Below are 25,040 nucleotides of genomic sequence, written 5' to 3' on the forward strand. Positions count from 1 at the left end.
CAAATCATGTCACATTCACCACAATCCCCATATCATGTTGCTGATTACGTCTTACAAATTGATTCTACCTTATCTATCGCTGCTGTGATAACATTATTATGTATCCGGTAAACATTATAACATAACATTATTTTTTATTTTAAAATAAATATTATAAAGTGAAATCCAAAGGCATTGAGGTTTCTTTCCCTATCTTTAGGGCTGGCTGGCTATATATGTTCAAGTCTAGTGGTCAAGTAGGTGGTGGGTGGTGGAGGTGGTGAAATAGGTAGGCGGTGTGTCTTTGTGACTGATGAGCGAAGAGAGGCCCGCAACACAGAAGACAAGGTCTGACACCCGGCTGACTCCAGTGGGGCCTTGGGGAAAGTGGCAGAATTGTTATTAAATGATTAGTTAGTGTTCCTCTCTGAGAATCAATGCTATGATGATTGAGGATGGTGTATGAAGTTCCTAACGCCAAGTCAAATTACACAGGCCCCAACATCATCTTGCAGATCTGAGGCCCTGGGTCCAGATACACTGTTTTTATTTCAACTGCTGAGCCCTGGGCAATAGGTTCTATCCAAGCTTCAACTGGGGCCACTCAGTTGGAACCTTTGCCAAATTTCTGGTTCAAACAAACAAATGAACAAACAAACAAAAACCCAATAAAACAAAAAATAAAAAAAAAACAGGCTGTGGTCGGGTAGCTCAGTTGGTTAGCATGTTATCCCAATAAAGCCAAAGCTGTGGGATCAATCCCTGGTCAATGCACACACAAGAATCAACCAATGAATGCATAAATAAATGGAAATACAAATTGATGCTTTTCTCTTTCTCTCAAATCAATAAATTAAAAATACTTAGAAAAAAGGAAGAACACTTTTATAAAAAAGCAAAAAAAAAAAAAACCAAAAACCAAACAGTACACAACAAAATGTATGTATGGAGAAACTAAGGTGGAGCCAGGTGATCCTTTAGGAAGTATGAACTGTGGAGTCAAAGTGACATCTCTACTACTACTTATAACAAAGATTTATGCTTTTATGTCCTTTCTTCTAGTGAACTTTCTATGTATCTTAAAGTAAGCTGAAAGTGTTAATATCAAGACTCATACTGGCCAAGGCAGGTATGATAGAACCAGCAAATTGTCTCTACTGCTGTAACATTTCCATATCCCTATTCATTTCAAGTTTGAATGTGAAACAGCAAGACATCAAATTACTTTTGCCTCCTTGTAGCCACAAATGTATGGTTTATGAAAAAGCCAGAATACTGCTAATGCTATAGGAACTGTGCAGAAGTGAGACTTCTAAAATAGCACTTATAATCAGTGAGCTAGATCTTTAACTATCATCTGTTCATGCTGATATCTTCTTCGTAAGCAATTTTCTATTTTTTCTACCGCTAGAGGGAAATGACTTCTGCCCATTTTTCCAGCTGTTAAAGTGCACACATTTTAATTCAAGTGCAAATTGTTCCAAAAATCTTATACATGCTTTTCAGCTAAATCTGTCAATGCTTATTAACTGGTAGACCACCAAATACTTATCTTTTAGCAAGGATTATCAAGCTTAACAAGTTATATAATAAATGCATTTACTATTTCATTGATTCATTCATGTATCTTTGACTTTTGATAAGATAATAATAGTCCTTCAAAAAGGTATTACTGTTCCTCAGCAGGAGAAGATAATCCTTTGCTGACACCCGACAGTATGGGCATAGTAGGTATTCCTGTCCTCATTAAAAGAAGTCAAAGTTCTTCTGTGTGACCTCCAAGCTAATGACAGCACAAATTCATAAAGATGATTAGAGATCATTCCCTTATTTAAGAAATGCTCTCTTCACCCAGTGTAAATTTATTAGTGTGGCATGTAAATGATAACAAAGGCAAAGAGGAAAATAGCTGAAAGTATATACTAACAAGAATGGAATCTCTGGCTTTGCTCTGCTGTAGCTGTACTTGTTCAAAACCTCAGGAGCTTCCCCAGTGAAATGTAAAACTGGGCCCTACACGTGGAGGGCAAGGAGAGAAGGAAGAAAGGAGCAGTCCACTCCAGACTGGTGCATGGCAGTTTTAATAAGCAAAGGAACATGCTTAGGAAGCTAGCTTATCTTGGGCAGCCACACAGGGAGTATCTCTGCACCCACCTGCCAGAATCTTAGAAGTTTATATAGAGGCCTTTGCTGGGTTTAGTCACATGAACTCTCAAGATGATCTTACCTTACTCTTTTGAGGTTGCATCTTTGAAAACAGTTCCCACTGTGGGAGTGATGGATGGAACATACAAGTACATTCCAAGGACAGGGAAGGGGGTGAAGAATTTCCAGTTGCCTGGGTCTAGCTTGCCAGTCGATCAGTGGTCACATCCTCCCAGTGACGTCCTTCTACAAGGAGTTTCAACCAATTGGTTATTTATATACGCTCCTCACATGGGGTACAAAGACTCTCAATAAGTTTATTGTCCACATTTGACTAGAACTAGCTCGAACACTACACTCGTTTCTTGAAGAAAAGCCAGTAGCAAGTGCGGGGAGCTAGCATTGCCCCTTGATCCTCCAAGTAGCTCAGGGGTCGGTCTAACACTAAAAGGACACTCAGTAGGCTTCCTTGCTGGGCAGTGAGGAATATTACTTTGTCAGTCCACATCTGCCAAACCAGCCTTTGCTCCTTGCTGCCACACACCCTGCAGTAGAAAACTGGTCTTCTGACATCTCCCCAGGGATGCTTTTTGTGCTGCAGTAAAGTCATACTTTCCTCTCAGAGGAAGTACTTGAAGGCAAATATCTAGATGATACTTGAAAAAAATGAACACTCTCCTTTTCTGTCTTTTCTGTTTAATCCAGGCTGACCTCCACTATAATTCTTCTTCTTCTTTTTTTTTTTTTTTTTGAAGAGACAAACAGTTTAAGGTCCTGGCTAGTTGGTTAGATTATCATCCTAATATCCTAAGGCTGTGGGTTCAATCCCCAGTCACGGCACATATAAGAATCAACTAATGAATGCATAAATAAGTGGCACAACTAATTGATGTTTCTCTCTCTCTCATCAATAAATGAAAAGTTTTTTTAAGCCAGACATAGTGGTTTATTTGGTAACAAGAGCAATTCTCAATCGCTTTTCTCTGTGGTAACTGAACTGCAATAGTCAAGCAGATAGCAACATATAAGATTTCTCTTGCAGCCCCTGATCTTTTGCAGAAGTGCAAAAATGCCTGACTTATGTGACTTGCAATTATTATTTTCTGGATAGAAGTGCCAGTTGCTGTGTTTTCCAGTGTATCAACAGTTATATTTTTCTTATCTTCAGGTTTCAGGATAGGAAACAGACATACTTCCCTGATGTTATTGGGGTCTGTGAGAAGATGCCCCCATGCCCCTGCCCCAGTCAGCAGGGGCTCTCCATATTCCAGGGTGGCGCAGAATTTTTCATCTATGAACATGGCCTTGTCTTCTCTATTGGGCTTGATCCTGGCCTGTTCTTTGAAAAGTTGCTGCTGCCTTATGGGGTCATTCGGGTTGTTGTAGGCATTGCCTATTTCCTTCCTCATACCAAAAAGCTCAAAGTGCTCAGTCAGACTTTTGTAGAGCAGTGCTGTTTTGTCAAAGGGCTCAGTATCTTCAGGTGAACACAGAAGAATGTAGGACCGATGCACGTCACTTCCAGTAACTCCCCACAACAATCTTATCTAAGAGCCCGTCTGTAATCTGCAATGGTGGGCATTCAAAAGCTTTTGCCGCATGAATCTCATCAAGAATTTTGTGAATTTCTTAAGTTTCTTAGAGGTTAGTTTCTGAATCTTCAACCTCAAAGCTTTCTCAAGCTGATTTTTCTGGAGGGGTGGAGTAAAGTTAATGTTGTGGGGTTGGCCCTCTGGACCACCTGGATTATAAGTGACCTTGTAACTTCCTGTAATATGCTGCACAATCATGAAATCATCTTCTTCTTGATTTCTATGATCTCCTTCAAGATTATGATAAGTCTACATAGGCCATGTAGAACTCACAGATGGTGAACTGAGGATTGAGAGTCAAATCAATTCCTTCATTTCAGAAATTCCTTCAAATCAATTTCTCACACTCAGTCAGTGCGACCAACCACTGGCATCTTACGATAGATTTCTGGAGCAATTCTTATGTATGGATTTATGTCCAGCTCATTGTGGGAGGTGGTAAAAGGCTTTGCCACAACTCCCCCTGGGATGGTGTTCATCATGGGAATTTCAATCTCTAGGAATCCCAACTCATCCCAGAAACTTCTTATATATCTGATGATCTTAGAGCGGATGATAAACTTCTGCCTCACAAAGTCATTCGGGATCAGGGCCAAGTATCTCTTGACAATATTGTGTCTCCTCATCTTTGAGGTCAAAGTTAAGATGAGGTAACATACATAAGCAAGTAGACAGCAGAATGACACTCAGCTCACCCTTCTTGATTTTTCCAAGATTTGCCCTGAACTCCAGTTATGTCTCCTTGACACAGTTTGTTATTGATACAAATAAAGTATTATTCTGATTTATAATTCCTGGAATTGGTCATGACTTGCAACTTGACTCCCTCTCCTCTAAGGTCATAGAAAATGAGCTACCTCCTAGAAGCTCTTTTGGCATAGATCTTACCTGCCACCTTTAAGCTAATGTCACTCAGGTGGCCCCCAGGCTACAGGTGAATATTCTTAGATAAAATGAGTGAGTGACAATTCTACATGGAACTTGTGTGGCTATGGACGGGTCCTCCCCGTTGATCTGTAGTGGGTACACTGCTTGTCTGAGGATCTTGCAGTACTGGTTTGGGTCCAGGCCCTCCTCCTAGACACCCACATCACTGTCAGTGGTGTGGCGGGTGGCAATGCATTGGCCTGGCTTAGTTGTTTCTTGCTGACTTCCTTCTGCTTAGCCTTTTTTTCCCACTACTTTCTTCTCAACTTTCAGGTTTCTCTTTAGATCATTTTTGCTCAGTTTTGGCTCTCTACCTTATTTCGTAAATTGGGAAGAGTTTCTTAAAGATGAAAATCTCTAATGCATATGCTTGCATAATTTCTAAATAGCACAATTACATTCAGGAAACACTCTTGCCACAAGATTGAACAGGAAAGTGTCTGTAATTATGCACACTAGCATGGAAAAGGGTTACACCCAGATTTGAAGATCCAGGAAAGTTTGTAGGTGTTTTAATTATCTTTTTACTCTGGAGAAATACTGCCTTGTTAGGAGTGGTTTACAACCATTTTCAAAATGTTGTTTCCCATTTTAATGCAACTTGAAAGTAAATTTTTCTTCTTTTATATTGTGCTAAGCCTGAAATATTATAAGGGCAAATGATCAAAAGGACCTTCCTAAATTTTAAAAGAGCCAAAAAAACCAAAGTAACAAGTGTTATCTTTGCCATCTTGTACCTTCATTACAGATAAAGGGAAGATAATGTATTAAAATGATATGAAATGAAGCCATTTAAAAATGATAATTAAATGAAAGCATCTGAGAAATATCTCTGTCAGGTAATTAAATATAGTATCTTGTTTTAAGTTAAAGGCATCCACACAATGCTTTAGAGTGGTTCAAAACTGAAAATAAACTAAAAATAGATGAAAGAGTAGTTTAAGTCAATCCATGTCAATAGGTAAGCATTTTATTATGTACTTACATTTATATAATTGTAAGAACATCTTACAGAAGAGTTATCAGTATGAGAGCAAAAATAAATATAAAAACTTTTGAGATACAAGATGTTAATATTAACACACTTGCCTTATGTGAGGGAAAAATGAGTAGATTCTGTGAACCAGAATATGCTGATTTTTGCCCTGTTCTGAATTTTTTCAGAAAGTATGGTTAAATAATGGTTTAAACCACCTCAAATTTATAAATTGCTCACCTGAAACATTGAAAAGTTCTCCTGTATTTCTTGCATTCTTCAAGGTGTACAGGATTCCAATCTTACTAGAAACTGAAACCCTTATTTAGGGAACAGCTCTTTACTTTTTACTCTATGTAGAACTTTGTACCAGTTAGTGATGGAAATTGCCAACGCACATACACACACACACATACATATACACATGTGCAACAACAACTAGAAGATATGGAGCATTAATCCCAAGAAGTATTTACAATCTAATTAGGAAGACAAAATAGGCATCTGTCAAATGTTTGATGAACTTCTAAAACAAAGCATCAAAAATAAGAGCGTGATAAACATAAGGGTGCGTAAGTTTTTTTGGAATTAGTGTTTTGGGTTTCTTTGGATATAGTCTATGAAGTGCAATTGCTGGGTCATAAAGCAATTTCATTTTTAGTTTTTGGAGGAAACTTCATACTGTTTTCAGTGGTGGCTTCACCAATCTGCATTCCCACCAACAGTGCATAAAGGATCCCTTTTCTCTACATCCTCCCCAACACTCGTTTGTTGATTTATTAAGGATAGCCATTTTGACAGGAGTGAGCTGATAGTTCATTATGCTTTTAATTTGCATTTCCCTGATGATTAGTAATATTCAGAATCTTTTTTATATGTCTATTGGCCACCTGTATGTTCCCCTTGGAGAAGAGTCTATTTATGTCCTTTGCCCATTTCTTAATTGGATTATTTGTTTGTTTGTGTCGAGTAGTGTAATTTCTTTATAAATTTTGGATATGAAGCCTGTATCAGATGTATCAGTGAATATGTTCTCTTCAGTAGGTTATCTTTTCATTTTGTTGATAGTTTTTGTTTTTGCTATTCAAAATATGTTTATCGCTGTATTATTTACAAAAGCCAGGATCTGGAAGCAGTTCAAGTGCCCACCTTTGGATGAATGGATAAAAAATAATGAAATACTACTCAGCCATAAAAAAAACCTTGTAAAAATTACTTTTTGAAACAACATTGGTGGACCTGGAGAGTAGGTCCATCCATGTAGGAGGAAAGTAGCTGCACCAGTCTGCATTCCTACCAACAGTGCACTACCACTCACGTTTCTCCCCATCCTCACTAGCACTTGTTTGCTGATTTATTAGTGATGGCCAATATGACAGGTTTGAGGTGGTATCTCATAGTGGTTTTAATTTGCAACTTGCTGATGGTTAGTGATGTTGAGCATTTTTTTCCTATGTCTCAAGGCCCTGTGGAGAAGTGTCTATTCAGGTCCTTCACCCACTTTTAATTTGATTGTTTTTCTTTCTGGTGTTGAGTCACATGAGTTCTTTATATAATTTGGAGATTAAATTCTTGTTTGATGTACCACTGGCAAATTTAGAACCCTGGGTCTTTGAAAGCCACAAATACACATACACTTCTGCATGAGGACAAATGCCCATGAAACAGTGTATTCTCCATAATTTGTCATTCTATAATCTTCCTTTTACTTAAACCAGAAATTCTGATGAGCATTGAAAATTTAAGTGAAAAGTATGGTGCATTGTTATTGTTCCTGTATCTCTTCCTCTTTTGTTTTGTTTTTCCACTTCAAGCACAAGTGGCCAACATGATGTTGTGACTGTAATGCCTTTTGGTGAAACTTCTGCCTGACGTCTCTGTCACTGAAAGTGTCTCAGGTCTCAATTCAAAAACTTATGTTATTATTAGGTTAAACTCTTCCTGATTGCCAATATTTAATCTTATTTTTACCTACAAATATGCCAATTTTAAATGTTTCAACTTTTAGTGTTGGTAATTGTGATTCAAAGAATCTTATTTTTCCCTGGCTGGTGTGGCTCAGTGGATTGAGTGCCAGCCTGCAAACCAAAAGGTTACCAGTTCGATTCCCAGTCAGGGCACATGCCTGGGGTGCAGGGCAGGTCCCCAGGTGGGACATGAGAGAGGCAACTGATTGACATGTCTCTCACACATTGATTTTTCTCTCCCTCCCTTACCCTCTCTCTAACAATAAATAAATAAACTTTAAAAATATTTAAAAAAAGAATCTTAATAGTAATAATTATAAAAATTAAGGTAGTTTTAACATCACTGTTTCAAACAGCATCTTGAAATGACAGCAGTCAGCTTTATTTTTATATAACACAACTTCAAATGTTTCCATTGACAAACTTTTATTATTAAAAGTAGAAAATATTCAGACATGTTCTCAATTTCTTGTCTCAGTCCTGTTTTCATTTGCCTAATAGTTTAATGTTTCCTCATTCACAAAATAGAGACATGTATGTCATTAAAAATAAAATTGAGTAGTCTCTTTGGAACTTCATCTTTCTCAACTAGATATCCACTTCTTAAGAATCTTTTTCTTCATGTTGTAATATAATGTGAAGTATTAAAAAATATCAGTAAAGTAATTTTATTTAATTAAAAAACAGAAAGCACTTTAGGGAAAACAATATTATTAAAATATTTAATGAGTGGTAATGCATATTTACTAATATTTAAAGATCTTCGGGATATATTAAATGTCAAAAGTATGGAATAAAAGAGTGTATGGTTTGCTATTTTTACATAAGAAAGAAGAAAAAATAAAAATATCTCTATAAAAGCACTACAGCATGCACAACAAGCTAATAAAAATGATAAAAAGGATGAAAGCAGGAGCCAGAACAAGAATAATAACTATATATATCTTTTTATATTGTTTTGATTTTTGAACCATGTGAATGTGCTACCTATTCAGAAATTAAATTAAACATTAAAAAGATATAAATAGGAACCAATTTGCCATTTTATTGGTTTCAATATCAGAGTGCAGTTGTTGCAAAGAAACCTGGTTTTAACTCTACTAGGAGTTCAGAAAAGGAATTCTCAAAAATGTTAGGTAAAGTTAACTTGTATTTACCGGTTCTCAAATTTTATTGTGCATACAATCTCCTAGATGCTTTGCTAAAAATCTACATTCCTGGGACCTAACCCAGACTAAAAATTAATAGGTGTGAAGTGGGGTTAAGAATTTGCATTTTAACAGCTCTAATTGTCAGGCAGAACGCATTCAAGCAATAATCTAATATCTTAAAGTTGTTATTCTCTTGCAATTAATGGATTCTCAAATATAATTTTAAAAGCACTGCTTTAGTAACATAAAGCAGTAATTTCCTAACAAGAATTTGTTTTCAAACATGATATAATTTTATTGCATTCATTAGCTAATTTTGAAAGTTAACATTTGCTAGTCCAAATCTTTCTTTATATTTAACATTAACTAATAAAATTATATAATAAATCATAAGAAGATAGTAAGAACATTGTAGCCTTACCATTTAAATAAAAGGAAAGGTTCCATGCCAGTTACAGAATACGTTTTAAACTTATAAAGTAGAGTAGTAGACATTATTAATTTTTATAGCTCTTCATCTTCTGAACCTCATTTCTATGTTTGGGAAACTCTTTACTTTACTAGTTTTGTGGAGAAGCAGAAACTGCCTGTCAGTATAGAAGCTGGATACACTCTTTCTGAAATGTTATTTAGAGCCGTAACCACCCTGCTCACCCAACAGGGACTCAGAAAGTAAGGAGCTGCACACAGAGTGGGCTCTAAGTCTGGTTTTCTGGCTTGACGAGAGAGACTGTGAGGTACCTAGTATCTTTTTAATATACTCCTTTCTGCTTAAAAAATTATAAATGCTTAGTTCTAATTTTTATTATTATTTGTAAAATCTCTGACTAATCCATATGGGTTTAGATTTGAAAAGTCAATGGAAATGTCACAAAGTAAAAATAAGTCTTACTAGTAGTTTGTGCAAAGAAAAAAACCAAACACATGTAGTCGATTAGAACTTAACAAAAGTCAACAATGGAGTAAGCTATGTGCTTACTCCAAAATACCCATACGCCCTTGGGAAGGGAAGCAGCATTGAAAGAGAAGGGAAAATTGTAATTCTGATTTTACAGCTCTGCACTGGCCCATGCCATTTGGTGCACAGTCATAGGCTCTAGCCCCAGATTTGATTCTTCCATTTTTGTCTTTTTTTAAAAATATTTCACCTATTTATTTTTAGAGAGAGGGGAAAGGAGGGAGATTGAGTGGGAGAGATATATTGATGTGAGGTTGCTTCTTGCTCGCCGCCAACCAGGACCTGATCTGCAAACCACGCATATGCCCTGACTGGGAACCGAACCAGAGATCCCCTGGTCTGCAGGCCAGCACTCAATCCACTGAGCCACACCAGCCAGGGTAGGGCCCCACATTTTAGAAAAACTTTATAAATGAGTGTTTTCAGAGGGAGGCTTGAAAATCATACCATAAGAACTGCCAACACAAACAGATATTTGCCTGTATAAAGACAACATTTGATGAAAAACGCCATCTTCCAATAATCCATAAAAGTTTTTTGTGGGGGAAAAGATTAGAAATGTACACTGATACAATGGTCAAGATTTGCATAGGATACTATTTCATAGTGAGGCTTGCTTAACAATTAAAACTACGTAAAGAGAGAAATAGTAGCATTCAATGGAGGCCTAATGATAACTCCTCAGCGTGTTCAAAGGACATCTGTTTCTATACAATGAGATTTGCTCTACGGAACCCAAACCTAGTTTTGTCCACTTACTTTGTCTGGTTTACACTGAAATCCAGTGAAAATCATCAGATGATATTATGTCATGTCTTTTATTCAGAGATTCTTGCCATGACACAAAGTGAAAAATAAGTTTATAAATACTCCCTACCATACTAGTGCTGAATCTAGGAGAAATGTTTCACAATCTGTTATCACCACAAAGTAACAAGATCAGTCCACATAGACTATACTTAAGTTTTCAGGATAACATAGAAGGACTCTGCCATACTCATGTGGAGTTTAGCTGGAGAGGATCTATGAACCAGTGCATGAGATTTCACTGGAAGAACAGCATCATTATATATAAAGTGATGGGCAGGACTTAAGGGTAGTAGGCCTCTATCCAGGCAATGGTGAGGACATTTGAAAGAACCTCCCTGGCCGACTCACAAGTCAGAAAAGCAAAAGAGGGAAGTGCAAAACACAGGAAGGCTGACGGGAAGCCAGCAGCACCCACTGAGAAACAAACAAAACAAACTGTGGTACATTTACTCAATGGAATACTATGGAGCAGCAAGAAAGAAGGAGCTCCTACCCTTTGCAACAGCACGGATGGAACAGGAGAGCGTTATGCTAAGTGAAAAAAGCCAGATGGGAAAGATGAATACCATATGATCTCACCTACAAGTGGAACTTAATCAACAAAACAAACAAATGCACAAAATAGAACAAGAGACATAGAAATAAAGGACAAACGGATAGTGACCAGAGGAAAGGGAGGAGGGTGGTAACAGGAGAAAGAAGGGGAGGGGCAAGTCAAGAAAAATGAACAGAGGACTCCTGGGCACAGGCAATGAGGTGGGGATTGACTGTGCGGGTGCAGGGCAGGGGAGAGAAATGGGAGAAAAGGCGGAAAAACTGTAATGAACAATTAAAAACAAAAAGTAGTTTGCTCTGGCTGGTGTAGCTTAGTGGATTGAGTGCCAGCCTGCAAACCAAAGGGTTGCCAATTTGATTCCCAGTCACGGCACATGCCAGGGTTGTAGGCCAGATCCCCAGTTCGGGGCGCACCAGAGGCAGCTACACATTGATGTTTCTCCCCCTCTCTTTCTCCCTCCCCTCCCCTCTCTCTAAAAATAAATAAATAAAATCTTAACATACAAAAGAAAGGAAAAATTTATTAAAAATTATGGAATACTTTATCGATATGCTGAAACCAAACATTTTCTATCTAACAGAATTTCTTTTTAGAATATGACCTGAAATAAAAGCATTCTCAAACAAACCTAAAATGAAAGAATTCCCTAATAGCTGACTGATACTAAGGGAAATACCACCAGATGACCAGTGTTTAGTGCAAGAAGAAACAAAGATCACAAAAAACGAGTAAATATGTGAAAAACTAAATTAACATTGGCTTATGAACTAATAATAGATGTAGTTATAACAACATTTCATGCCATTAAAAATCACACAGCGTGGTGCTGACATGGGGATACGGCAATAGGTCACCAGCATGGAGGACCCAGTGACAGACCCAGTGATGGGTATGCACTTGGGTTGTGACAGAGGAAGACGGCTTTGCAGAGCAGTGCAGCGTTAAGTGGTCCTCCCACAACTGAGTGTTTACGTGCAGAAATGAAACTTCACCCTACTTCACACTACGAATACTCACAGAACGAAGTGTGAAAGGGAAAGCAATAGAAAATAGAGTTCCTAGAAGAAAATAAAGGGAAATATGTTCATGGCATCAAGACAGGGGAATATCTCTCATACAGGGCACATAACTAAATAATAATAAAGGAAAGATTTATAAATTAGATTACATTTAAATTAGGAACTTTGGCGTGCCGAAGACACCATTAGGAATGTGAAATGAAAATCACATAAAAGGAGAACAAAGTAAACAGCCTGTGTAATGGACAAAAGGCTTGTATCCAGAACATATTAAAAAATGCCTAGAAATTAATAAGAAAAAGACAATACAATGGAAAAATGGGGAAGATGAGGAGCTGAAACTCCTCAAAAGAGAGTTTATAGCTGGCCAATATACACATGAAAATATACAACCTCATTATAAGTAAGAAAAATTCATATTAAATCCATAATGAAATACCACTGTACAAGCACCATAATGAATAAAATAAAAATGTCTGATGATACAAAATGTTGGAAAGAATTTGGAGTGACAAAAATGTATAAAATGCTCCTGGGAATGTAAACTGGTACAACTACTTTGGGGAAAAAAAAACCTTAAGTTTTTATCTACTAATGTTGAAAATCTGCAAAGTCTAAGGCAAGCAAATCTATTTCTCATATTTAGCCATGGCAATTGAGAGCATATAAAATACTGGGAATAAGGGCAAAAGAATATTAATAGCAACAGTGTAGTAGTAAACAAAAAGACCATCAATAGCAAAACAGATAAGCATATTTTGATTCATCCATACAATGGAATCAAAGTGAAAAAAAGTGAATGAAACTACATCACTGCTGAAAGTGCAAAAGCAATGCTGAATGACAAGAGTCAAATGCAGAAGAAATACATACTGTATCACTTAATTTACATAAATTTTTAAAACAACAAAAACTAAATTATAATGCTTAGAAATGCATTGTTTGGAATGTAGAAATTAGACAGTGATACACAGAAGTGTTATAAAAGCCAAGAAACAGAGCTGAAGAATGGAAAGTGGCAAGTGGGGGACTCTTGGGAAACTCTAAATGTTCCTTTGACCTGGGCAGTTTTTAAAAGTATATTTCATGTTAATAAGTTTAATTTTTCAATTATAGTTGATATACAATATTATATTGGTTTCAGGTGTATCACCCAGTGGTTAGACATTCATGTAACCTACAAAGTGACCACCCTGATCAGTTTAGTGCCCATCTGACACCGTACACAGTTGCAGCAACACTGTTCACTGTATCTCCTAAGCTATACATCCCGTGACTGTTCTGTAACTCTTAATCTAGCTTCCATTTTCACCTGTTTCCCTCAAGCTCTCCTCCATCTGGCAGCCATTAAAATGTTCTCTGTTCTTATAAGTCTATTTCTTTTCTGCTTGTTCATTTATTTTGTTTTTTTTTTAGATTCCACATATAAGCAATATCATCTGGCATTTGTCATTCTCTGAGTTATTTCATTCAGCTAAATACCCTCTAAGTCCATCCATGTTGCTGCAGATGGCAGGATTTCATTCTTTTTTATGTCTGAATCATATTCCATCATATATATACCCCCCACCACTTCTTTATGCATTCATCTATTGAGGGACACCTAGGTGGCTTCCATGTCTTGGCTATTGTAAATAATGCTGCAATGAACATGTGGATGTATATGCCTTTTGGATTTAGCATTTTACGTTCCTTTGAAAAAATATTCAGAAGTGGAGTTGTAGGGTAGTTTACTGTTTCTCGTTATAGCCTTTGCTTTAAGTCTATTTTGTCTAGTACAAGTATTACTGCACCAGCTTTTTTTATTTCCATTTTCATGAAATATATTTTTCCTTCCCTTTACTTTCAGTCTGTGTGTGCCTTTTGAGCTGAGCTGTATCTCTTCTCAACAAAATATGTAAGGGTGTTATTTTCTTATTCATTCAGCCACTATATTAGACCTTAGTAGCTTAATTGTTGTTCACTTTTTAATAATTTGAAGCTGTGTACACTTATGTTATGTATTTTTGTGTGTACATTTATCACATTTTAAAAAGATAAAAATTTTAATGAAAATAGTTAAACTCTGGAAATAAAATAGACAAAAACTGAAATGATATGAAGATTAAAAAGTGAGGAAAATAAAATACATATAAGACGTATTTCAAAATGATTAGATTTAAAAAGATACATTAATACTTATTCCAGTAGGACATTTAAAATACCCTTAAAATGTTTAAGATGCCATAGGAAAATTCCAAAAGACTTTCACTGTTGTTTCTGTGTTTCAAAACTGAGTCATTTGATTTATGCTAATATTAACTTCCCAGTGCTAAGAAGCATGTGGGAAGAAAAGCCTGTACCCTTATTTTTTAGTGCCCCCAGGCAAATCAACTTGTCATTCATTTTTAAAAGTATTGGGCACTAGAATGAGATGGGGAAATATAAAGAAGTTATAACTACAGCAAGGGGTTTATGGTAAATGCAAATGAGGAGTGATAAAGAATCATGATTTTGTAACTAAGTAGTGTCTTTAGCAAAAATTTTATCCTTAAATGTCTAGAGTTGACCAGAGAAGATAAAATACATGATATAAAATAGAAAGAGACTGTACTGTAAAAGAACAATGAAAATCTGCATATCATATCTTTAGGAGAGAGATATGGAATTAATATAAATTATGTGTGGAATTTTTTATCCTTTTCTTCAAGAATTAAAAATAATTGTAAATATGCATAATATTAAATCTTCTTTTACAACAAAAGTATAATTACCAAATGAATACAAAAGAAGAAATTATATAGTAGAATGAATAGTAAAGGGCTATTAAAAATAAGACAACAGGCCCTAAAATGGAATCACTTATGCTAAACCAAATATCACCAACCCGAGACATAATTACAGTTTCAACTTTCCTAGCAATGGAATACTAAACCAGTCCATCAGGAACTCTCTGATCAACACAAATTAGTTAATCTGCCTGATAGATCCCTGCAATCCCCTATAGGCAAGCAACATTGCAATAACCATATTGCTTTTTTGCTTAGTATAACATTCTTATTCTCACTTCCATCTGTCTACAAAAGTATTTTATTTTGAATAGTTCCTCAGAGCTCCTTACTGTCTACTGGACTGGGTGCTACTTGATTCACAAATCATTGAATAAGGCCAATAAGGTCTTTAAAATTTACTAAGTTGATCTTTTTTAACAGGGCTAAAGTGAAATTTTTCTTTATTCTCCAAGGCATCAATCTGTCTTCTTCTGGTTCAATGAGAATTCCTTATTTGAGGGTTTTCTCCTCCTTTGCTACCCCTTAAATTTAGATCCTTTTCATGGTTCCATTCTTAAGCCTCCTGTTTTTCCTCTATCTGCTTTCCTTGGTAAGCTCATACAAAATCACCTACATATCACTGATTCTCCAACACAGTACTATTTTTTCTCCTGTTGTCTGAGTTGCCTGCTGGACATTTCTGACCAATGCTTCAAGTTCCTATTTCCAAAGGAATATATAACTTTTATGTTAAATCAGAATATGCCACAAGTTTGATTTTGTAAACAGCATAACTATCTATGTGGTAATTCAAGTATAAATCTTGAGATTTTCCCAGCTCCTAATTTCTCGACATTTTCAACCTTGTCCTTCTCTACACACACATATCATCACCATCATCGTCATCATCATTATTATTGTGATTATCATCATCAGTCTCCAAACAATATTGTTTTCTGTAATGCTACCAAAGTTCCCTTCTAAAAAGCAAGCATGGATATATAATATAGTTGTCTGTTTAATATTCTCTACTACATTGTAATTTTTCTACTGGACACTTAGATAATTTTAATACAGCATATAAATAATCTAATTTTATACTTTTTAAAATGTCTATCTTCATCAGAATGTGAATTCTTTAAGAACCAGTTACTGGCTTTAATTTTTAGAATGATCAATATCAAATACAATAAATATTCATGAAATTAATGCATTTTTGCATGACTGCTTGCTGTAGACTGAGCATGCTTTAAAGCAGACATTATTAAGCTCGAGTTCTTAGATCCCTGTAGGATTCATGGATAGGATCCATGGGTCAGCAAATCTGGATTAAAATTATATACTTAATTTTCATTAACTTCTCATTAAAGTAAGTATTGTGTTTAAATCATAAATCACAGTAGTACCTATAACTTTGACACTAATAAAATAATAGATTTATTTATAATGTATATGAGTTATTGTAGATATTTTAAAATATCTTGGCCCTGGTCAGGTAGCTCAGTTGGTTGAAGCATCATCCCGGTATGCCAAGGTTGTGGCATATATGTCCCAGACAGGACATATACAAGAATAAACCAATGAAAGCATAAATGAGTGGAACAATAAATCATTGCTTCTCTTTATCTCCCTATTTCTCTTTTTCTCTTCCCTCCTCTCTTTCTCTCTAAAATCAATTAATTAAAAAGAATACCCTAAAGGGGACTAGTGGGAAGCAGGATCATGTAAAGGGCAGTAGATGGTGATGACAGAAGACTTGACTTGAGGTGGTGAACACACAATACAATATACAGATGATATATTATAGAATTGTGGGGACAACTTTGCCCACAAAGTACCCCCTTCCGCCACAGATGAAAGTGAAACTACCAAGTCATGATCTGCTTGGGGAGGAAAGGTGGCCAGTCCCTCAAAGGAGAAGGGCCCAGAGCCCCTTCCTCCAGGGGCTTTTATTGGGTTTGTTTGCACAAGAATACAGGTAAGGATCAAACAATAGATAGCATTCAAAGAACTATGAGGGCTTATTCTCAGTCAGGGTTAGATAGCTAAAGAGCCATAAAACTTTAAGGAACAAACTTCTTGCTTGGACTCTTATCATTCCAATGACAGCATTCTAAACAAAGCAGGTTTCATAGGATTTTACATATTCTTTCTTAGGCTTGATCACCCCGGATCCCTCTCTAGCCAGCAAATGGCTGCACCGCCTTCCCCATTATAGATTTTCAGGCTTAAGTGGATGAGAGCCAGGAAGAGCTTCTCCCAGAGGACATGGGGACTCGGGCTATGTCAGAATAGCCAGGGGTGAGGGCCCATCACTCCCTCTTTGTTGCAGCCCCTCAAGTCATTCCTTGAAGGCCTCCCAAGTGATCATGTCTGGCTTAGGTTGCCCCCCTATGAGGGGTTGTACCTGTCATAGACTAACCAACCAAGCATTGGGGACGGGGGACAAGCTTTGTCTCCTTAGTGGCTCACATTCCAGAGGTCTGTCATTCAGTCTTAGTCATGGGGGGCAGTTACAATTCCTGAAACCAGGCAGAGCAGTTCCCAACATAGAATTGTACACCAAAAGCCTATATAATTTTATTAACCAATGTAGTCCCAATAAATTCAATAAAAAAGAAAACATTCTAAACTCATACCTACTTTAGAATATGGAAATTATTAGATCCATGCTATCTCATTGTATGAAATATCTTAAAATATGCATATAGTTTTATGCGATAATGTTAAATAGTTTGTTAAATGCATTCCAAAATAATACATTTCCCTTGATAATCCTATGCATTTGATTTTATTCATTTAAATCTAAGACAGAGGGCTTCCTGATTTCAACAGATCAACATATGATTCATGATACCAAAAATATTAGGAATTCCTGTTTTAAAGATGAAATGGACAGAAATACCACTGAGATGTATTTAGATTCTTCCACTAGATAAGCAGCTTCTTCTGCTATGCAAGAAAGTATTGAGGATGGAGCAACCCATTAGTTAAGGAGAAAAAAAAATTAAAGAAAATGTAAAAGCAGGCAACGCAAGTGAAGAGGAAGAAATTATCAGTGACTGATCAAGGAGGCAAACAGACCACAAGTAGAATATAGGTAAAATATAGAGTTAATATTAAAACAGAAGACTTTATAGCCATAACTGAAATACATTTCTATAATGGAAATGAATGGACATTGAAGTATTTGATTAGACTAAGTCTCCTGGACAATATAAGCAAAAGCAGAAACTATACCAAAGATAAGTTCTGCTGAGATAGAAATATTAGGAAAGTGAGGCACTTAACAAAATACAGGTAAACACGAAGAAGCAATCAAATAAAAAACAAGACAAAAATAAACAAATAAATACAGAACTTACTTATAAATTAGTGAACTGTTATAAATTCCCCATAGAAAAGAAATCAATTGCCAAAGCCCAATCATAATCACATATAGTTTTCTTAAATAAAACTGTTTTTAGTTTTATGCATTTAAATGAGCTTCTTAGCAAAATCAACTTCAATTTTATTGTCAATATGCTATAGAGTTATTTTCAATTTTCCTGTTTAAATCTTAATTAGGTTTTATTTACGCTCAAAATATCAATCAAACACTAAGCATCTAGCATTTACAGTGTTTACCAGTAGCCAATGGTAAAGCATTCTTGAATTGTTTTTACTTACTTCTCTTACTACAAGGTAGAAGAGAAAAGAGTGGAGGGAGGATATATTCCACATATGTGAAATTGGAAGTGCACTTGAGATATTTAAATGGAAGAATCAAGTAAGCTTTTAACTATATAGACATAAAATAAATAGGAAAGTCACTGACACATAGATGACAACTATGGTTGCAAATATTAAGATTATTAGAGAGCATATAAAGTTATATGAAAAGATGATCTAGCATGAAGCCCTAAGAAACTCCAACACCTAAATTTGTAAAAGAGGATGATCTTATAAGCAGATTGAAAATATCTGGGCGAAACATTGGAGGGAAGACAGGAGAGTGCAATGCAATGGTAATGGAAGCTAATGGAAGATAATGTTTCAAAGATAGAATCTTCAAGTATTATGTACTAATAAGATTTCAAATAAAACAAGTGAACAATATCTATTGGTTGTAGAAAATAAAGGGCATCAAGTGTTGCTTCAGCTAAGGGGAGGTTGGAGGAGCAGCGTGCATAGAGTTGAGTATGGAAGGGGAGGTGATGAGGTAGCGGAGGTGAACAGTACAAATAACTCCTTCAAGGAGCTGCAAGGCAAAATGATTAAGACATATGTGGGGAAAGGTGTAGTGACTGTTTTCCTTTGATTAGTTCCTTTTTTTAAGTGACAATTTTAAGTAAGTTAAGATTCTACTGGTAAGGAAGGATTCTACAGTCAAATGATTTGTTAAATGAGCAAAATCTGATGGGACAAACAATGTGTTATTTCCTCTCATTTTATTTATATTTTTTTGTAAAATTTACCACTTAAGAGCTACTTACCCTATTAATGACAAGAGAGAAAGATTACACAGCTTTGAGACTACACTTAATTAAGAAATCTGATTCTACCTTACATTAAACTTCCAGCTCATTCCAGTTAAAGTTTCTTCCTTCAATTTTGGCCTGTGTGTTTTCCTGGGGACCTGCTGTTCTGAAGAAGTAGTTGATCTGGTTTTCCTTCACTTACTCCTCCCTCTGGTTGTACTGCCAGGGGCAGAGCAAAGTTTGGAGGAATGTAGGCAAGTGTCTTACTGATAGTGGTATTTCATCAGCCCTAAGTGAACTTTCTCAGTTTCCTGATATGGGCAAAGACACAGGCTAACCTCTTGCTACATGTCTTCAGCTTCCATCTCCTGGAGGTACATTGTAGAGCTTCTTAAGTAGGAACCATTTGAGGCAACTCAAGCCCAGGTACACTACTAGGCATCTGAGCGCCATGTGGGGAATCTTATGCATCTTTGGTTTACCAAATGGCAGATGAATTGCATCAGAAATTAGCTCTCTCTCTCTTCCCTGCTGCCCTAGTTTCTTCACTAGCTCCAGCATTCAGACTCGTGCAGGCAAGAAAGAGGCACAGATATCTATGTTTCTAAATTCACATACATTTCCAAATATTTGAGAACCCATATCAAACTCTCCCAAAGCTACTCCCCAGAATTCTCAATGTGTTCAATTAAAAGGTCAGGGAAGGGTAACATAAGTGTCATTTACTTTTACAATTCTTAAAAACCTTCCTTTTAAATTTCTAGTCTTTTATCTAAACTGTTGGGGCTGTGGTCACTGTGTTCATTTTGTAATAGGTTCTTCATGGATGTAATTAGTTTTTTTCCCCATAATTGAGACTGTTAGAAAAGTTGGTTACATCATATTATAAAAAGAGTCCAGAGAAGAGGCTGACAAGCAGGAAGAGCAGACAGATAGATGGAACTGCCAAGAATGTGTGAAGTGGAACGATTCACCTTAGAGAGCCAGAGTCATTCTGCGAGGAATTAGACACAGACATTCAGGTTTCTATTATTTTTTATAACATGGATTGCATTCTATTGGGATTGTGAGGCTTTTGAACATATGATCTGTGAAGTGACAGATTCAAATCTATTCTTTCAAATGAAAATGAGTTTGGGGTATTCAGAGGGATTAGAAGAGAAAGAGGGAAGGATGGGGATAAAAGAGAGAGAAAGAACATTAGGGAAATAATTGAAAGGGAGTAGAAAGTGGTAATCCTTAGGACAGCAAAGACAGTTGGAAATAAGAAGAGAAGGTGGAGTTAGGAAAAATTATGGAGGTGAAATGGAAGGACCTAGTGACTGGTAGAACATAAAGAAAAAAATGAGCTCAGTTAAAGGCCATGTAGATATGGGAGACTTCGGAGTTAGTTTTGTTGCATGTGCTATGAACTGGGGTTCAAATATTACCCCTAGGAGTTACAGAATCTTTAAAAGTTAAATCATAATAACTTCCGTAGTGACTCAAAGGATCTATGTCCACAAAAAAATGCTAATCTCTACCTCTTCTCATTTTTCACCATGTTCGAAGGTGATTTTACTACTGTTTTAAGGTCCTGTTCAAAATGTTTTTTAAATAAACAGACAAATAGTACTGAGTGTGAGCATGATTCCACCTGCTTTTATACATACTGGCTTTTTCAATTTTCATAATAACCCTATAAAACAATTATTATTACCTACATTTTATAGATGCAGAAATTGAGCCCCTAAGAGCTGCCCATGATCATGCAGCTAATGAGTAGCAGAGCTTGGAGTTAAATCCAATTAGTTCATGCTATTAATTATTATACTCTGCTCTTTCTTTCCTATGAGAAACCATCCTTGACTCCTTCAACCACAAAAAGTTGCTTCATTCACTCTAACTAGAATTGCTATACCACTTGATCTAAACTCTTAGGCTGATCATTTCTTTCCCCCTTGATTTATAATGACCTATATGAATATTCTAACTAGATTATCTATGAGGCAGTACAGTTCTCTGGGGCAAGGACTATTTTTCATTTATCTTTGTACCTCCAACTAAAAGAACAGAGCATGATAGCATACTGAGTAATAGTACAAACCCTAAAATCAGACAAACTTGAGTAGACTGGATGCTACTGATTTGCTGTGTGACTTGCGTACAGTCCCTAAGGTGTATATGCCTCAGTCTCCTTATTTGCAAAATGGTTTAAACGTCTTTCTCTTGTGTTTGTTATGAAGGTTAAATAGGTAATATGTATAAAATATTTAACATAGTTTCTGATATATAGTCAGCACTTATGAAATATCTATTGTTTCATTTTTTTGCACATAAAGCCCTCAATAGATATTTGTTAAATTATTGATTCTCTTTTTGAGATCAGATATGGATCTGGCTAGCAAAAAGTAAAGAAAGACCTTACCTATTAAAAGTTATAGGAGAAATATCTTAAAATATAGTCAAGTGTTTCTACCTTCAGATATATTGACTAATCATTCAAGTTTTAACTTGTAAGGGACTGCTATCAATTATTACCTAGTAGTTTATTCCTGTGCTTATAAAAATGACATAATGATATAACCTCAGGTAGACAAGAAAAGGGGGCAACTTGGTTTGAAAGTTTCCTCAGCACATTCTAAAATTCCATCTGTAAAATAAAGAATAAATCAAAACCCAAGATTAGAGATAATAATAGTTGCAATTTAGGAAATGAAAATAAATAAAAAACATAATTGTTTCCATTAAATCAATTGAGACTGAGAACTAGTGGGTTTCTGAGCTGTTTCTTATTCTAAATAGAAACAAGGAAACCAGATGTTCACTAAGAAATAGCAGCAGGTAATTATTTTTCATTGGAAGCTGACTTAAAAACTTGATAGATACATTGCCTTCCTTAGGTTCTTATATAAAAACACTTAATGAAGGTATCAATGTAAGAAAAGGCCAAGCCTGTAGAGAATCTTCGTGAATTTCTTTGAGCCAAAACTGAGGACACAAGCCAGGGAAGCAAGATCTCAAACACTCTGGAGAGTTAACAGTTCTGCAGTTTCTTTTATGCCTTTGAAAAGAAGGAAGATCACGTGAAGGTGGTGGAAAGAATGGCAGGAATCAGATGACTAAATAGTTAAGATTTTGTGTTGTCTTGAGGGTGGTCCACTGTAGAGGAAGGAGTCTGAAAGGGGGCAATTCAAACCTGTGTTAACCTGATGCTCTGAAACAATGAACAGGGCTGACTTAAGGCAAAGACAAGCTTTTTACTAAAGAAGTTATATGGCCAGGGAGTGACTGCTCACGGTGACCTAACCAGTTGGGAATTTATGATCAGTTCATCCTCTTCTCATCCACAAAGGCAAATAATATTGTGTACTCGTATTTCTTTTCTCAGGCTGTGGAAAAGTACAAGAACCTAAGACTCCTCTAAACTCCAAATCACATCCTCCTATTATATTTTTGTCTAGCTGGATGGGAAAATATTATATGAACTACAAATTGTTACTGTCATGGAAATGCAAATATGATATGTCCATAATTCTTTTATGAAGGGACTTCCTCCAAAAAAAGCTATTATATTATCATTGTGCCAGAAACACAGACATTATTTCAAATGAATTTGCATACCATGTTAAATGCCACACATACCATGCATGCTTCTCTTTTGCCTTCACTTTTGAATAACACTTCAGCTTTATTGGAAGATTTAAAGAGGAATAAAGATAACACTGATATTCTTGCCAAGAATTAAATGTTCAAAGAGAAATAAGATTAGAGGTAGGGAACCATTTAGAAGAATATTTTAATCATCCAGGTATAGCTTGATGAAGGCTTGAATTAGGCTTAGTTTCTGTTATCTAAAAATAAGCTTTTTATCCTTTGTGATTTTTTACTTCAAGTGCTAGCAGTAAAAGGTGTTTCTTATTAAATGGACTTACAATTTAATGAAGCTGTAAGCCATTTAAATCTAAAACTTATAGGGAGAAAGGAGGTGATATACTCTGAGTTATAGAGTTGAAACATAAATTCATTTGATTTCATGAGTCCTGGAGCCTCTCTGTGATTTACTCAGTTCAAGTGGGAAATCTCTGAACCTTAAAGCAATGAACTCTGAGAAAGAAGGAGCTAGCTTGACTGATGGGAAAAGGCAGAAGGTAAAGCCCCAGAGCCAGGTAACGCAGAAGCCGGATCAACACATCCTGTGGCACCAAAGCGGAAATCCTCCGCTGGTGAGTGTAAGATGTTTCGGAAGAAGCCGGGGAGTTATTGCCCGAGGGGCTGCCTGATGTCACTCAAGGGCCCTCAACCTAAAATACCAGGCGTGATTGTGAAGAAGGCTATAATGTCACGAGAAAAAAAAAAGGTGCAGAGTAAAAAAAAGAGAGAAGAAAGTAAAAAAGTATAAAACGAAAAGCCAAATCACTGGTTGCCAAGGGCTGAGAAGAGGATTGGTTTGACCACCAGACTGTGGTGGGAGTTACAGGTCTCGGTGTGTTTGTCAAAACTCACAGGCTGTTCACCTAAAAAAGACCTGGTAAAGTATAGCTCATTACACTTGCATGAAATATTCAAAATAAACACAATTCACTTAGAAAGGTGAGCATACTAATACAAGTTTAAAAGTACCACGTAAATGAGTGATTTAATCCACAACAATTTAAAATTATAGAATGTGATTTAAGACTTAACCAGAGTTTAAAAAGACAAAGGGCGGGGCGCTGGAAGGAGGTAGAAGAGGGTAGAGGGAGGACAAATGGCGATGGAAGGAGACTTGACTTGGGGTGGTGAACACACAATACCGTGTGCATCAGAGAATCGCACACCTGACACCTATATAATTTTATCAACCAATGTCACCACATTAAATTCTGTTAAAAAAGCAAAATAAGTAAACATAAATAAAAAGAAGTAAGTGATGGATAGTTATATATTTACCTGATTAATTTTATTGCTGGTTTGGTCATACTGTGCAATCTTTATGTGCAGGAATTTCACATAGTTTTGTGTTTTGACTCTGAAGGCAGAGAGGGACAGTGCCTGCTTTGCATTTCTGAATAGGTGTGTCACAGGTTGGGTTCTCCAGAAGTGAACAATGGCACTGCATTCGGTGGGCAAGGTGTTTATTAGAAAAGGAACAGGCAAGACTGAGCAGAGAAACAAATACAATATAACTATGATGTAGAGGCAACAAAGCCTTGGCCAATTTGGCATGGATCTCCCAGGAGAAATCAGGTGATCCCCCGGCATCTACTGATTCTCCTTAACTGATCTTGACAGTAAACAGGAGGCATGTCCACACTAGGCCTCCTAAAGTGTCCAGTGGTGGGGTACAATGGCCAGGCCTTCCACCCTCGCCTTGCTCACTAGTGCAGGTGAAGGAGGGCCACCACAGGCTGTCTGCCGACGACATTACTGCAGGCAGTTGTTCTTTGAAGGGGGGTGCATCTTCATATCGATCATGCTTCATTCTTTGCACCACTGGCATCTATTTCCGCATGTATGTTGGAGAAGTAACTGCTGGTGGAGCAGGATTCTGCTGGGCATCTCTTCTGGATGAGACTTAGAAGTGAGAGGTTAGTGGGACAAATGACAGCTCCTGCCACAACAGTCATGCTTGGAGCCGCCGCCAGTGACACTCGGTTGAGATTTTCTGCTTCCTCAACTACACATTCTAGATTTCCCTCAGTCTCAGCTGTCACCCCTCTGCTGACACTAGTGACTTGCCTGGTGGTGTGAACCAGACCCTCATCACAAACAGGCCTCAGTTCCTGGGT

General features: G+C 36.6%; 1 pseudogene; it reads right to left on the reverse strand.

Annotated features, from left to right (window-relative positions):
- Positions 1 to 225: 225 nt before the first annotated feature.
- LOC119065851 (lysine--tRNA ligase-like) lies at positions 226 to 24,733 on the reverse strand (annotated as a pseudogene).
- Positions 24,734 to 25,040: the final 307 nt, after the last annotated feature.

Source organism: Artibeus jamaicensis, unplaced genomic scaffold (assembly GCF_021234435.1).
Source record: "Artibeus jamaicensis isolate MK-2021 breed Jamaican fruit bat unplaced genomic scaffold, CSHL_Jam_final contig_233, whole genome shotgun sequence".
Lineage (NCBI taxonomy): Eukaryota > Metazoa > Chordata > Mammalia > Chiroptera > Phyllostomidae > Artibeus > Artibeus jamaicensis.